The 15265-nt window shown below is 37.5% G+C and overlaps 1 protein-coding gene across 7 annotated transcripts in view; it reads right to left on the bottom strand.

Moving 5' to 3' along the window:
• Positions 1 to 15265, bottom strand: part of C2H1orf21 (chromosome 2 C1orf21 homolog) — a 294516-nt gene that overhangs the window by 152256 nt on the left and 126995 nt on the right. The window lies entirely within an intron of this gene.

Below are 15265 nucleotides of genomic sequence, written 5' to 3'. Positions count from 1 at the left end.
GTCTTTGAAGAATTTAAGTTATAGGTTACCCAAAGGGCAATGGAAAGACATATGGTCAACTTGATGAAGCTGCACTCTTTTACCCATAAAGAACTGCACATGAGAAGTAGCATAAAATATATTATTAGTAAAATAAATGAATAGAAAAAGTACATGGACCATCCATGTAGTGGGGGTCAAAGATAATTGACTTACAGTCCATGTTCTCTACTGGGATCCAAGTAAAGTAGAGCTCAAGGAGAGGACTTTCAGCAAACTGACCAGAACTGCTATGAACCTCCCAGAATTAATGGGGGGGGGTCATGAGCAGAAAACACTCTGGATAAAATGTGGATGGGTTGCAATCTGTATCTCTGGAGACAATATTCAAGTTGATAAGATCCTAAGATTTTATCCAAGAATGGAAATTACTTTGTATTTATTTTGTGCTTATTTATTCACATATATTATTATACCTTGCCAATAGGAGGCAAACTCCTTGAGGGCAAACAGACTTTTCCCCCATGACAACAAAAAGAGAAATCAATGGATTTGTTATGGAAAGATCTGGAGGCAAATTATATCTTAGAAAATTAATAACTTTGTGACCTAAGGTTAAGTCTCTCTGAGCCATAGTTTTTTTATGCATAAATGAAGGGTTAGATTAAATTTTTGTTGGGGGAAGAGTAAGGAAACAAGCATCTGTTCACTCTTTGTAATAAACTAGGCACCCTGCTAAGCATTGATCTCTTTTGATCCTCACAATAATCCACAGCTGAGGAAACTGGTTACATGACTTGCTCAGGGTCACAAAGCTAACAGATAAATATCTACTGTACCACTCAGCTGATTCTTTGTGTTCCCAGCCTTCCCACCTAGTAGGTGCTTAATAAATGTTAAATTAAAATGAATTATTAAAGTAGTGATATTAATGAAGGGTAGCAGGGCATTTAATGGGGAAATTTTCCAACTTAAAAGCTCTCAGCAAAAAATCAGAGATTTTGGGTCCGGGGACCTACTATTTAATCTTCTTTTGCATAAGCCTGGTGATACTATTTGTCCCAACAATCTGGTAAGGAATGTTTCTCAAATTGTCTTCCCTGAAACCCAGAGCCTTTCAAAGCAGTCCACACAGCTCTGTGAAATGAAAAATTAAGATGGCAGACATAGCAAACCAATTTACTTTGCTGTCTGTCACTGTATACAACATATGTGTTTTCTCCCTATGTGGAGGGTATTATAGACTGGTTAGTATTTATTAAAACAACAACAAAAAAATCAACCCAGCATTTTATTGGTCAAGAATAACAATACACTTAATGATTTAAGACATGCTATCAACATTGGTGACAGCGGAATGCACATGATGTAAATCAATGTCTGTTTATATTTCTGTGTTTTTAAAAAATTAGAAATAGTAATGTCTTAAAAATCTATTCTGGACTCACTTCCGGTTAAGATGGCGGCTTAGAGAAAGCTGAAGCTCAGATCTCCGGAAAACCCTTCCCGACCAATCTCAAACCAGAAGCTCCTAAGGCGCCTAAATTCAAAACGATCAACAGCACAGACCCTGGGAACCCTCCTCCTGGACCTGGACCCGGTTCAAAAGGTACGGCTCCCCTTAAAAGCCAGAACCCGAGATCCCTCGGACCTCAGGGGTAGGAGCACAGAGTCCAAGGCTCCCGGAAGCGGCAGCCGAGCCGGGCTCAGAGAGCAGGGTCTGAGGAACAACAACCCTCAGGGTCTTCTACCCAAGTCCCAGTCCGGGTGAAAGTTACTGCCTGGGGCCTCCGCTGCAAAGAGCTGGTCGGTCTGGGTGAAAGTTACTGCCTGGGGCCTCAGCTGCAGAGAGCTGGTCAAAACAACAGCAACCCTCAGGGCGGGCAAGACAGCCTCACGGGCTGGATCCTGCTATCCAAGTCTCAGTGAAAGTCTGTGCTCTTGGAGCTTGGGGAAGCGGCAGCCCATCCCCCCGCAGGCCTACGAAACAGCCTCACGGCCAGGGATTCTGAAGGCAACTTCCGGAAATCGAGCCAGGGGGAGAGTGTGGCCTCGTGGTCCGACCCTTCCATTCAAGTTCCAGTGAGGCATATTCAGTTTAACCCAGGGAACGCTCATAGAACCAACATCAGCCCAGGACTAAAGCCTCTGATCACCAGACAAAGACAAGAAAAGCCAATCCTCCACGTTCAGAGATGACAAACTCCACAGAAGCACAGAAGCCCCAAAATACCAAGAAAAATAAGAAGAAAGGGGCGACTCTGGACACATTCTATGGAGCCAAAATACAAAATACAGAGCAGATAGAAGAAGATATACAAGAAAATTCTCCAAAATCTTCCAAAGGAAATAGAAACTCTCCACAAACACATGAAGAATTTGAATCAGAAAGGACCAAAAAGATGGAAGCCCTCTGGGAGGAAAAGTGGGAAATGATGCAAAAGAAATTCACGCATCTACAAAACCAGTTTGACCAAACTGTAAAAGAAAACCAGGCTTTAAAGCAAGAACTAATAAAGCAAAGCCAAAACACCAAGAAATTAGAAGAGAACATAAAATATCTCACCGACAAGGTGATAGATCTGGAAAACAGGGGGAGAAGAGAAAATTTAAGAATAATTGGACTCCCAGAAAAGCCAGAAATAAACACCAAACTGGACATGGTGATACAAGATATAATCAAAGAAAATTGCCCAGAGATTCTAGAACAAGGGGGCAATACAGCCACTGACAGAGCTCACAGAACACCTTCTACACTAAACCCCCAAAAGACAACTCCCAGGAATGTAATTGCCAAATTCCAAAGCTATCAAACAAAAGAAAAAATCCTACAGGAAGCCAGAAAAAGACAATTTAGATATAAAGGAATGCCAATCAGGGTCACACAAGACCTTGCAAGTTCTACGCTGAATGATCGTAAGGCATGGAACATGATCCTCAGAAAGGCAAGAGAGCTGGGTCTCCAACCAAGAATCAGCTACCCAGCAAAACTGACTATATACTTCCAAGGGAAAGTATGGGCATTCAACAAAATAGAAGACTTCCAACTTTTTGCAAAGAAAAGACCAGAGCTCTGTGGAAAGTTTGATACCGAAAATCAAAGAGCAAGGAATACCTGAAAAGGTAAATATTAAGGAAAGGGGAAAAATGTTATCTTCTTTTACTCAAACTCTCTTCTATAAGGACTACATTTATATCAACCTATGTATACTAATATGTAGGGAAAATGTAATGTATAAATAGGGGGTAAAGAAAGACCAAATAGAATAATGGTTCTCACACAAAGATTCAAAGGGGAAGGGGAGGGGAAGAAAACTCCTATAAGAAGGAGAGGAAGAGGGGGGGGGGTTTACTTAAACCTCAATCTCAGGGAAATCAACTCTGAGAGGGAAAAACATCCAGATCCATTGGGATCTTGAATTCTATCTTACCCAACAAGGGTAAGGAGAAGGGAAAACCAAGGGGGGGAGGGGGAGAGGGAGAACAAAAAGGGAGGGAAAGAGAGGGGGGAGGGGGAGGGAACAAAAAGGGAGGGACTAAAAAGGGAAACATCAAGGGAGGGGACAAGGGGGACTGATTCAAAGTAAATCACTGGACTAAAAGGTAGAGCCGAAGAAGAAAAGGTTAGAATTAGGGAAGGCAATCAAAATGCCAGGGAGTCCACAAATGACAATCATAACTTTGAACGTGAATGGGATGAACTCACCCATAAAACGTAGACGAATAGCTGAATGGATTAGAATCCAAAACCCTACCATATGTTGTCTTCAAGAAACACACATGAGGCGGGTTGACACCCACAAGGTCAGAATTAAAGGATGGAGTAAGACCTTCTGGGCCTCAACTGATAGAAAGAAGGCAGGAGTGGTAATCATGATATCTGATAAAGCCAATGCAAAAATAGACCTGATCAAAAGGGATAGGGAAGGTAATTATATTTTGTTAAAAGGGACCCTAGACAATGAAGAAATATCATTAATCAACATGTACGCACCAAATAATATAGCACCCAAATTTCTAATGGAGAAACTAGGAGAATTGAAGGAAGAAATAGACAATAAAACCATACTAGTGGGAGACCTAAACCAACCATTATCAAATTTAGATAAATCAAATCAAAAAATAAATAAGAAAGAGGTAAAAGAAGTGAATGAAATCTTAGAAAAATTAGAATTAATAGCTATATATCTCCAACACAGCTCAGCAGCAAGAACTAGAAAGAGAAATCCCATTCAAAATCACCTTAGACAAAATAAAATACCTAGGAATCTATCTCCCAAGACAAACACAGGAACTATATGAACACAACTACAAAACACTCGCCACACAACTAAAACTAGACTTGAACAATTGGAAAAACATTAACTGCTCATGGATAGGACGAGCCAATATAATAAAAATGACCATCCTACCCAAACTTATTTATCTATTTAGTGCCATACCCATTGAACTACCAAAATACTTCTTCACTGATTTAGAAAAAACCATAACAAAGTTCATTTGGAAGAACAAAAGATCAAGGATATCCAGGGAAATAATGAAAAAAAACACATATGATGGGGGCCTTGCAGTCCCAGACCTCAAACTATATTACAAAGCAGCAGTCATCAAAACAATTTGGTACTGGCTAAGAAACAGAAAGGAAGATCAGTGGAATAGACTGGGGGAAAACGACCTCAGCAAGACAGTATACGATAAACCCAAAGATCCCAGCTTTTGGGACAAAAATCCACTATTCGATAAAAACTGCTGGGAAAATTGGAAGACAGTGTGGGAGAGACTAGGAATAGATCAACACCTCACACCCTACACCAAGATAAATTCAAAATGGGTGAGTGACTTAAACATAAAGAAGGAAACCATAAGTAAATTGGGTAAACACAGAATAGTATACATGTCAGACCTTTGGGAGGGGAAAGGCTTTAAAACCAAGCAAGATATAGAAAGAATCACAAAATGTAAAATAAATAATTTTGACTACATCAAACTAAAAAGCTTTTGTACAAACAAAACCAATATAACTAAAATCAGAAGGGAAACAACAAATTGGGAAAAAATCTTCATAGAAACCTCTGACAAAGGTTTAATTACTCATATTTATAATGAGCTAAATCAATTGTACAAAAAATCAAGCCATTCTCCAATTGATAAATGGGCAAGGGAAATGGATAGGCAGTTCTCAGATAAAGAAATCAAAACTATTAACAAGCACATGAAGAAGTGTTCTACATCTCTTATAATCAGAGAGATGCAAATCAAAACAACTCTGAGGTATCACCTCACACCTAGCAGATTGGCTAACATAACAGCAAAGGAAAGTAATGAATGCTGGAGGGGATGTGGCAAAGTAGGGACATTAATTCATTGCTGGTGGAGTTGTGAACTGATCCAACCATTCTGGAGGGCAATTTGGAACTATGCCCAAAGGGCGACAAAAGAATATCTACCCTTTGACCCAGCCATAGCACTGCTGGGTCTGTACCCCAAAGAGATAATGGACACAAAGACTTGTACAAAAATATTCATAGCTGCGCTCTTTGTGGTGGCCCAAAACTGGAAAACGAGGGGATGCCCATCAATTGGGGAATGGCTGAACAAACTGTGGTATATGTTGGTGATGGAATACTATTGTGCTCAAAGGAATAATAAAGTGGAGAAGTTCCATGGAGACTGGAACAACCTCCAGGAAGTGATGCAGAGCGAGAGGAGCAGAACCAGGAGAACATTGTACACAGAGACTAATACACTGTGGTATAATCGAACGTAATGGACTTCTCCATTAGGGGCGGTGTAATGTCCCTGAACAACTTTCAGGGATCCAGGAGAAAAAAAAACACCATTCATAAGCAAAGGATAAACTATGGGAGTGGAAACACCGAGAAAAAGCAACTGCCTGAATACAGAGGTTGAGGGGACATGACAGAGGATAGACTTTAAATGCAAATACTATCAACAAAGCAATGGGTTCAAATCAAGAAAACATCTAATGCCCAGTGGACTTACGCGTCGGCTATGGGGGGTGGGGGGGAGGAAAAGAAAATGATCTATGTCTTTAACGAATAATGCTTGGAAATGATCAAATAAAATATATTTAAAAAAAAAAAAAAACATCTCTCAATATCTTGAAGAGTGCCTGCTCCAACACCTTTAACGATAGCTGAGATTGGCCTGTCAGACTCACAAAAAGAGACAGAAGCAACAAGGACAATCCAAGTCACTCCACTAGGAATCTCATCAAAAAGCAAGGAAATCTTGTAGAAGTAATGTTTAGTCTTAACCACTATATGCAAGACTAAGCAGTACAACTTACACTAGCCAAGAATATGCAAGATGATATAACACAAACCCAAAGCTTCAATCCAAAAAAAGGACTAGCAATATGATTAGATATTTAATTTTTTCTATGTTATTAACCCTAGAATTTTTTCTTGTTTTGATCATTCTATAAAGTATGAAACATGTTGGTTAAAGCAGCAAATTGCCATGGATTATTGTTATTTATTTTGCACTGAACTGTATGTTGCATATCTAATTGTACAATAAACAAAGAATAAAATTAAAAAGTTTTAAAAAACTATTAAAAAAAATCTATTCTGAATAATAGTAAGTTTAAAGAAACAAAAAAGCAAAAGGGAAAAAACAAAATTCTTATAAGGAAATAAATATCCACAAACTTAACTGATATCAAATGTCAAAAGCACCACAATTATGATAACCACCTTTAATTTGTATCTATTCTATAAATTATCATATTTTTAAAACTAATTCTAGTTTCCTAGAAAAAATATGAAAGCATTTATAAATAAAATGGCAAATTTGAAAGGAAAACTAAAAACATTTTTATGGCAAAAATATGAAGTAAAACAATTACCAAGGGGTAGCTGGATAGTTCTGTGGATTGAGAGCCAGGCCTACAGGTCTTAGGTTCAAATCTGACCTCAGACACTTCCTAGCTGTGTGACCCTGGGCAAGTCACTTAAGCCCCATTGCCTAGCTCTTACTGCTCTTCTGCCTTGGAACCCATATACAGTATTGATTCTAAGACAGAAGGTAAGGATTAAAAATAAAATAAAATAAATAAAATGAAAATAAATAGGAAATAAAAACTGTTGGGGAGTATTTATATGATAAGCTATTGCCACAATTTTGTTTCCATTTATATCAGTAAGTCAGATTGTGCTAGCAAACAACCAAATCCTTCCTCCTGAGTTTATAATAATGTTACATTTGGAATAAATTATTCTGAAAATATTTTGTTTAAATTAGCCTTGCCTCATTTGGTTCCAATGAAATAGAATTTTGAAAAGATCACTGAAATAGATTTTAATACCTGATTAAAATCAAAGTTTTTATTTAAAATGAAGAGTTGGAAAAGAAAATAACAGAACTGAATGGTATGTGAACATAAGGGCTAATTTTGTTTCATAAGAAAAGATGAGGAAATTTTACTGGGGTGGGATAACATCACATAATCATAAGACTTGAAAGGTAGATGACACCTAAGAGGCCATCTAGTCCAGCTCAGACATAAAAAGATTCCCCATTGTACATAACATATTCAACAAGTGGTTATTCACTATCATTGTAAACATAGCATAAATACTATCAAATTCAATTAAAGTGCTGTTTAGTTTCTGCTAATAAGCTGCTTTCCCTCTTTTTCCTTAAAAAAAAAACAAAAACACAACACTTTTACCTTTTGTATTAGCATCAATTCTAAGACAGAAGGGCAGTAAGGGCTAAACAAGTGGGCTTAAGTGCCTTGACCAGGATAAAAAAGCTAGGATGTGTCAGGGGTCAAATTTGAATGCAAGACCTCCTGACTCAAGATCTGGGGTTCCAAGCTGTGCCCTTTTCACTTTTGAAAATATTATATTGGTGCATGGTTCACTGGGATACAAGAACAGAAAAGAGATACATTTGGAAATGATTGTGATGGAAAATACTATCTCACAGGGTTGTTGTGTATGTATATACTGATGTGAAAAAAATGGTATGTTCTAGGCCTCCTGGACTAATGCAGGTCCTTGCCTCTTGCATCAGCTCCATGTTTTGGCTAATTAATTGTTTGTATTTTAAATGAGAACAGCCATGGCCAAATAATTAGGATTTGCCTGCCTACCTGTACAAGTAACATCAGGCAACTTTTTGGATCTAGCTGCCCTGAGGCTATTTCCTAATGTCAAGAGATGTTAAGGTATTGCCCCTTTCCCCTGAATTTTTTCTTCCATCTGGCACTAATTTACCCACCAAGCAGGCAACAGAAAAAACACTAAAGTTACTATTTTCAAAGTATCTGATCCATAACTGAGTCCTCAGCAATAGTTGAATTTTTCACATCTTTACAAACTACAATTTTCATACTATCTTTAGGAGTGAAGCTTTAAAAAAAAAAGCATTATACTTCCAAGCCAGGAAAGTAACGCATTACTCTGTCTTCTAACAATACTTATAATAATATAAGCAAAAAGAAGAAAATGCTGCAATACTAACATATGCCCTAGGAAATAAACTTCAATATTAAACATCAACTAAAGGTAGATTTATTGCTCTTCTCCTTAATGGAGCAATTTAAAGTCATTAGAGATAAATATGGTATAATCCGATTACATTCATCTTTCCTGTATCATCTGCTGAGACTGGCCTGCTAACTTAATTAACACACAGCAACATACAAACACCAGACAACAAGAAGCTGGTAGAGGTCAAGCTGGAAAGAGACTAATCCCTGGGAACAGAATTACTTTAAACAACAAAATTAACAGAGAATTGTTGTGTTGATAAGCTTTTAGGGAGAGTTACAAGCCTGCAGTAAATTGGCTGGGCTTTTTTCCTAGGCTTAATTGCTGAGAAACCCAATCAAAGAATCTGAGGCCATCAGACACTTGAAAAATTTGGCACCCATAGATCTGGGCATCAAGTGATCAGTCCTTCATTGAAACTCACAGACACTTCAGTTTGTTTTTTTTTTTTGAGAAAACTATTGAAAACACTATTTTACAGCACCTAGAATGTTCTTAAAACAAAACAAATGCAATCCTTATTAGCTGTTGACTCTTATAACTGCCATGTAAATATCTCCCATGAGATTTACAGGAAGTGATGAAAAATGCAGAAAGCAGAATGGGGGGGGGGTATGTGAAAGAAGAGAAATGGACATAATAATTAAAACAACATAAATGGAAAGAATCACACCACCATCACAAAACTCCGCTAAAACTGAACTATATGCAATTATAATGACTAAACGTAGCCTTGAAAAACAAAGGAGAAAATACCCACTCCTTTCTTTGCAGAGACTATGAGTGTGGAAAACTGATATATATATAATGAAGGACTTGGTTGATAGGGTTAGTTTTGCTGAACGAGTTCTCTCCCCTACTCTTCTACCCTAACCCCAACTTAATAAAATCTTTGTTATTAGGGGTGGGAGTTTTTTTTTTTTGAAGGGGAGCAAAAATATATTTAGAAATGAAAATGATATAAAGCAAAAGTTGTTAATTTTTAAAATTTAATTAATTTTCTCCAATCACATTGAAAAGATGAACATTTTATGGGATGTTAAAGACTAAGACCATACTCATGAATTATTAATTATGCCCAAAGTTATTAAACTGTGTAGACCTTTCAACCCAGCAATATAGCTATTAGGTTTATTTCCAAAGGTATATCAGGGGAAAGGAAAAAGAACCTATATGGTCTAAAATATTTATAGCAGCTCTCTGTGTGGTTGCAAAGAACAGGAAATTGAAGGGAGGCCCCTCAATTGGGAATGGATAACCAAGTTGTAGCCTGTGATTGTGATGGGATACTACTTTACCATAAGAAATAAGTGGATTAATTTTGGAAAAGCACAGAAAGACCTATATGGGATTATTAAAGTAGCAAAAGCAGAACCAAGAGAACATTATACACAACAACAGAAATTTAGTTTGAAGAATGACTTGTGTATGTCCACTTCCAGAGAAAGAACTGATAAACAGAAACAAGAAAGATGTAGTTTTATATATACATGTACCTTTTTGTCAAATGATGCCTTCTCTCGTGTGGAGAGGGGAGAGAGTGCAGAAGATACTTGGCAATTTTAACGTAACAAACACATTAATTAATTTTTAAAAACTCACAGGGTTACAGTGCATAATTCTACTCAATGTAGCTGGTACTTATTAAGCATCTACTTTTGTGAGAGGCACAATGTGTGGGCACTGCAGATACAAAGTTGTACCTGCCTTCAAGAAGCTTCATTCAACTGAGAAGTAACAACATACACACTGATACAGAAGTATCAGTGATATACAAAGTAATTAAGAGTAAAGACAAACTAAAAATTGAGGGAGAGCAGCGAGAGGAAGGACTATGCTGTTTTAGCATCAGGAACTTGTTCCTGTCCAGCTGTTTGTCATGTCCAAACTCTTGGAGATCCCATTTGGGGTTTTCTTGACAAAGCTGCTGAAATGGTTTGTCATTTCTCTCTCCAAATCACTTTATAGATAAGGAAACTGAGGCCTTCAAGATCCCAAAAGATAGCTGATTGTATCCTTTGGGGTTCTGTCTGAACTGGTGCCTATCACAACAGCTGGGAATTTTCTATCACATCACCTTGGTTTATGATATGAGAAGAGACTACTCTTTTGCATCAAAAGATTGATTCTACTACAGGCAACCTTACACGACAGCCCCTTTAATAAAGGTTTGAAATCTCACTTTCCTTCTCTTTTCTATTTTTAAATGTAAAAAACCCTACTTTCTGTCTTGGAATCAATATTAAGTATCAATTACAAGGCAGAAAAGTGGCAAGGGCTAGGTAAATGGGGTTAAGTGATATCTCCTGGGTCATACACCTAGAAAGCCACATTTGAACCCAGGTCTTTCTGACTTTAGGTATGGGGCTCTGTCCACTACACTGCATAGCTGCCCCCCCACCCTGCCCCTACTTTTTTTTGCTGTCATTTCTTATAGAATTTTCTATATCTTTTCTTCTACTATAAATACAGACTCTGCCTTTATCTAGGCTCTTAAATCCCTATAAGTATTTCAGTGACACAAGGTCTGGGAACTGTCAACTAGCACAACCTAACAGTAGTTTCTTTTCATTGCCAAGTTTGTCCTTTCCATTGCTCTGAGAAAAAGTTTTGGGGAAGAAGCAACATAAAGAGTTGCCTGAGCAAAGCTTGCAGACTATAAAATTTGGAAGATTTAGACTCATAAATTTAGAGCACAAAGAGACCTTTACTGGCCATCTAATCAAACACTGTCTTTTGACATAGTGCTTAGCACATAGCAGCCATTTAATAAATGTTTATTGACTACAGACTTTGAGATGTGGCCACTTAGGTTACCCTAAGTCACAGAGCAGGCACTTGAACCCAGATTCTGACTTCCAAGTCCAGTATTCTTTCCATTATACCATATATTCTACCAGAATACCAACTCTAGTGAACTCGAGATTATTTTTTCTGAACCAAAAGACACTTCAGCGTTGCATTTTAATTGGCCCTTATTTCTGAAGATCTAGCATCAAAGAAATAGATGAATATAAAACGCAGAATCCTGACAATTACTTAATGAGATAGAAAGAGAAGACATAAAGATCACCAGGTGTTTATGCCAAGGAATTAGTTCCTACCCAAAAGGAGTATGGTATCGTAAGTAGAAATAAAGCTGGACTTAAGATACAAAAAGACTAGAAACTCTCCACCACTTAGTTGTTACCTGTCCTTAGGTAAGTCACTGACCTTCTCTAGGCATTGCTTTGCCTATCAGAGAAATGGACAAAAACTTACTTGATAGTTGTAACATGCAGGTGAAATAACATATTTTGTTAAGAGGTTTGTCTCTATAAAGCACAATAGAAATATGACTACTATAATACTTGGGATTATTCTTTACATACCAAACATAGAGCGTATTTTCTCTTTCACTGGTAGTAAAGATATGCCTGAATAGACATTCATACATGCCCTAACCCCACTGGAATTCTGAATAAAGCAGCTTTCAAAAACTGAGCATTCTTGTATAATTTGACATCGTTCACACTGTGTAATTCCAGTAATCATAAGAGTTAGGGGAGTATGAAAAGGAACAGGGAGGCAGGTCTGGGTAGGCAATCAACTGATACACTTATAATAACTGACTTACCCTATTTACAGCACTACACAGGTATCAACTATTTTCTCGACCCCATTTCCTATACAAATACAAAAACTAATGGAGGATCCTCCTGAGGACAGGGGTTGCCATTTTGCCTTTGTGTCCCTGGTATTTAGCAGAGCATTTGGCTCTTAATAGTAGGAATTAAATAAATGCTTGAAAAACCATATTGAATTGAGGAAGACAGTCAAGATGTCTGGCAAAAGTGGTCTAAACTCTAGAATCACAAAATTAAGGGCTCTAGTCCAATCCAAACATCACAGAAATTCCTGTGATACACCTGACAAATGGTCATCCAGTCTCTGCTTGCAGACCTCCAAGAATGGGATACCCAACCACCTCTTATTGCAACTCATTTTATTTTGGGATCTAACTTTTAGGAAATTTTCCTGAAATTAAATTTCTTTGCAACTTGTACCCAATGCTCCTAATTCTCTCCTCTGAGACCAAATAGAACAAGACTTATTCTTTCTACACGTGGCAGCTGCTGAAGGATTTTAATGTCCCTTGAGTCTTCCTTTCACTAGGTCAATTCCCCATGCCTGGAATGTACTATCTCCTTCCTGCTGCTTCATAGAGACCCACTCTCCCTTTATGGTTAGCTCAAATAGCACTCTCCACATGAAGCCTTTTCTGAGTTCTCTCAACTATTAGTGCCTTCCCTCCGAAGGCATATATGGTTAAGCAAGAAGAAAGCACTTTTTTCATGTGAAATAGGGATGCAGGAGAAACTAAAGCTGCAGGAATAGGGGAAATTCAATATCCAAAGTTCACATAACTCTTCCTCGTCTTGCCTGGCTGTTGTTTCATTTTCCTCGCTATATTTCAAATTGCTTAGAATAAAAAGCAGAGGAGATGGAGATTATTTCCTGTTGGAGGGAATTAGAGAAATTTTCAAGAAGATCTACTTGACCTGAGTTTTGAAGAATAGGTAAGTACTGGGTAGTAAGTGGAGTTGTAGGAAAAGAAGAGGGGAAAGAATGAAGCAAAAACATGGAAGAGGGAATGATGCCATGGAGTATGTTTGGGAAATAAAAAGAAGCACAGTTTGGCTAGAGTACTAAGTACATGAAAGCAAGTAGTGGCAAAAAAAGGACAATAGCTAGGTAAATGGGGAATAAGTCACTGAAGGTCTTGAATTCTAGGTAAGAGTTTGAGATTTTATTCAGTAAGCAATGGGAAGCCAATGAAGAATTTTAAGGAAAAGGGTCACATTACTGGAGATGAGGTTTATGAAAATTAATTTGACAGTAACATCTGTGAAGCAATGGAAGGATGAGTAATTTAGAACATATCTTTTAATTTTCAGCCTTTCTAGATTTGTTCCTTCTCCTTGAAATGGATATTACCCTTAACCCAACATACTCCAAAGACTAGGTGCCAATGTCATCTTTTTCAATTTGCTTTTTTATTCCTTCAGCCAGACATAATCACTTCTTCCTTCAAACATTACTTTAAACTCTCATGTTTATTTGTACAAAAAACTTATATCCCAAACTGAATGTAAACATTCCGAGGGCAGGGACTTTATTCTCAGTCTTGTATTCCCTATTCTATTGCTAGCATAGATACTGACAGTTGGATACTGAGTAAAAACATCTGATAAAGGAAACAAGAATATGGGCACAAAGAAATGGAGAAAGGGCAGAAGAAAAAGAATGAGAATATAGCAAGAAGAAAGGGAAGATAAGGGAAGGTGAGTATGGGAATGGAGGAAGGAATGAAGGAAGAGAGTGAGAACAAGGTAAGGGGAAAATGGGTCAAAAACAAACTAAAAAAGACAGAAAAAAAGCATTAAATTTGTACATTATAAGTGAATAGCAATCTTTGTGGGGTACTCTCAATAGGTGTATCTCTCACAACATCTAGTTAATTTCTATGCCCCTGATAGGTTGCTTGAATGAATATGACCTAACATGCTCTAAACTACTCTTAGCCCTGCCCTGGGTTCATGCCTTTAAAATCCAGCTTTGGCAGCATACTCAGAAGTCTCCTTAATGACCTCAATTGATCAGCTGACCACTTTTCTTGTCTGCATTAACTATTGATGAATGGAAAATTCCAAATTTGGAGATGAAGCTTTCAGAAGTAGGTCTGATTCCCGTTAGCAAGACCCCAGGATCCCTGACACCACCTCATAGGTTTGCATCCTTTTATGCTGACTGGATGCTCTGCTGCTCATTCTTAGACCCTTCTGCTCATTCTCACCTTGCTATTGCATTTTGACTGAATTTAGTATAAGCTATATACATGCAAATGTATATATTGTATAATATGCACATATAGCAATATTAAACATCAAGAAACTCCATGAAATGTGATCAACACTTTCCTAAATTTTTGAAAATCAAAAATTCTTCCTTGTCATTTAAATTTTCATTCCTCCTCAAGTAGAAATCATCTTCAGAAATCTGATTCATCCTATCTATTGGAAGATTCATTTTGTATAAATATATGCATGTGTGTATATATATATATATATATACATTTGTATATATCTGTATGTGTATTGTGTGTATAGATAAATCACACACATTTGGAGCCATCAAGCTCCTTAAGAACATCACTGAGACTAAACTGATTTGTATCAATGGAAATTACTATATAAAATAACTAAGTATTTTCTTAGCATTCACTGTTTCTCCCCCTGTCTCACATCCAACATGGCATTAAAAAAGAATAAAGTGAAATGAACACTTTTGAGGTGAGTGGCACTAAAATGGTTAAGTGTGCCTGCGTGTGAAAACACTCACTCACCTAAACAACCACACACTTTAGAGCCATCACCCAATAATGTCACATTTCATGGAATCTGTCAAGTCTTTGGCAACACATGAAAACAATATCCAGCAGTTTGAAAAGTTAACAAGGCCACTTCACTCAACTAAAACTCTTGGGGCAATTTAGGAAAAGTATAGTGCAAATGGATTAAGGAGGTATCAGTTCTAAAACACAGGGAAAATCACAGAGGAATGTCAAATGGCTCTAAAGTGATCCCAGTATACCACTAGTCCAATGACTTTTTCCTTATTCGAAAGTGGACAGTGACCCTCCTGTCCTTGTAAACTTAGCTGGAGGGAAGTTAATACCAGTCTCCTTCCTAGGTCACCATCAAACAAATGATGAAAGTGGAATG

Source organism: Monodelphis domestica, chromosome 2, assembly GCF_027887165.1.
Source record: "Monodelphis domestica isolate mMonDom1 chromosome 2, mMonDom1.pri, whole genome shotgun sequence".
NCBI lineage: Eukaryota > Metazoa > Chordata > Mammalia > Didelphimorphia > Didelphidae > Monodelphis > Monodelphis domestica.
Note: the sequence above shows the minus strand (reverse complement) of the source record. Positions and strands in the feature narration are given on the sequence as shown.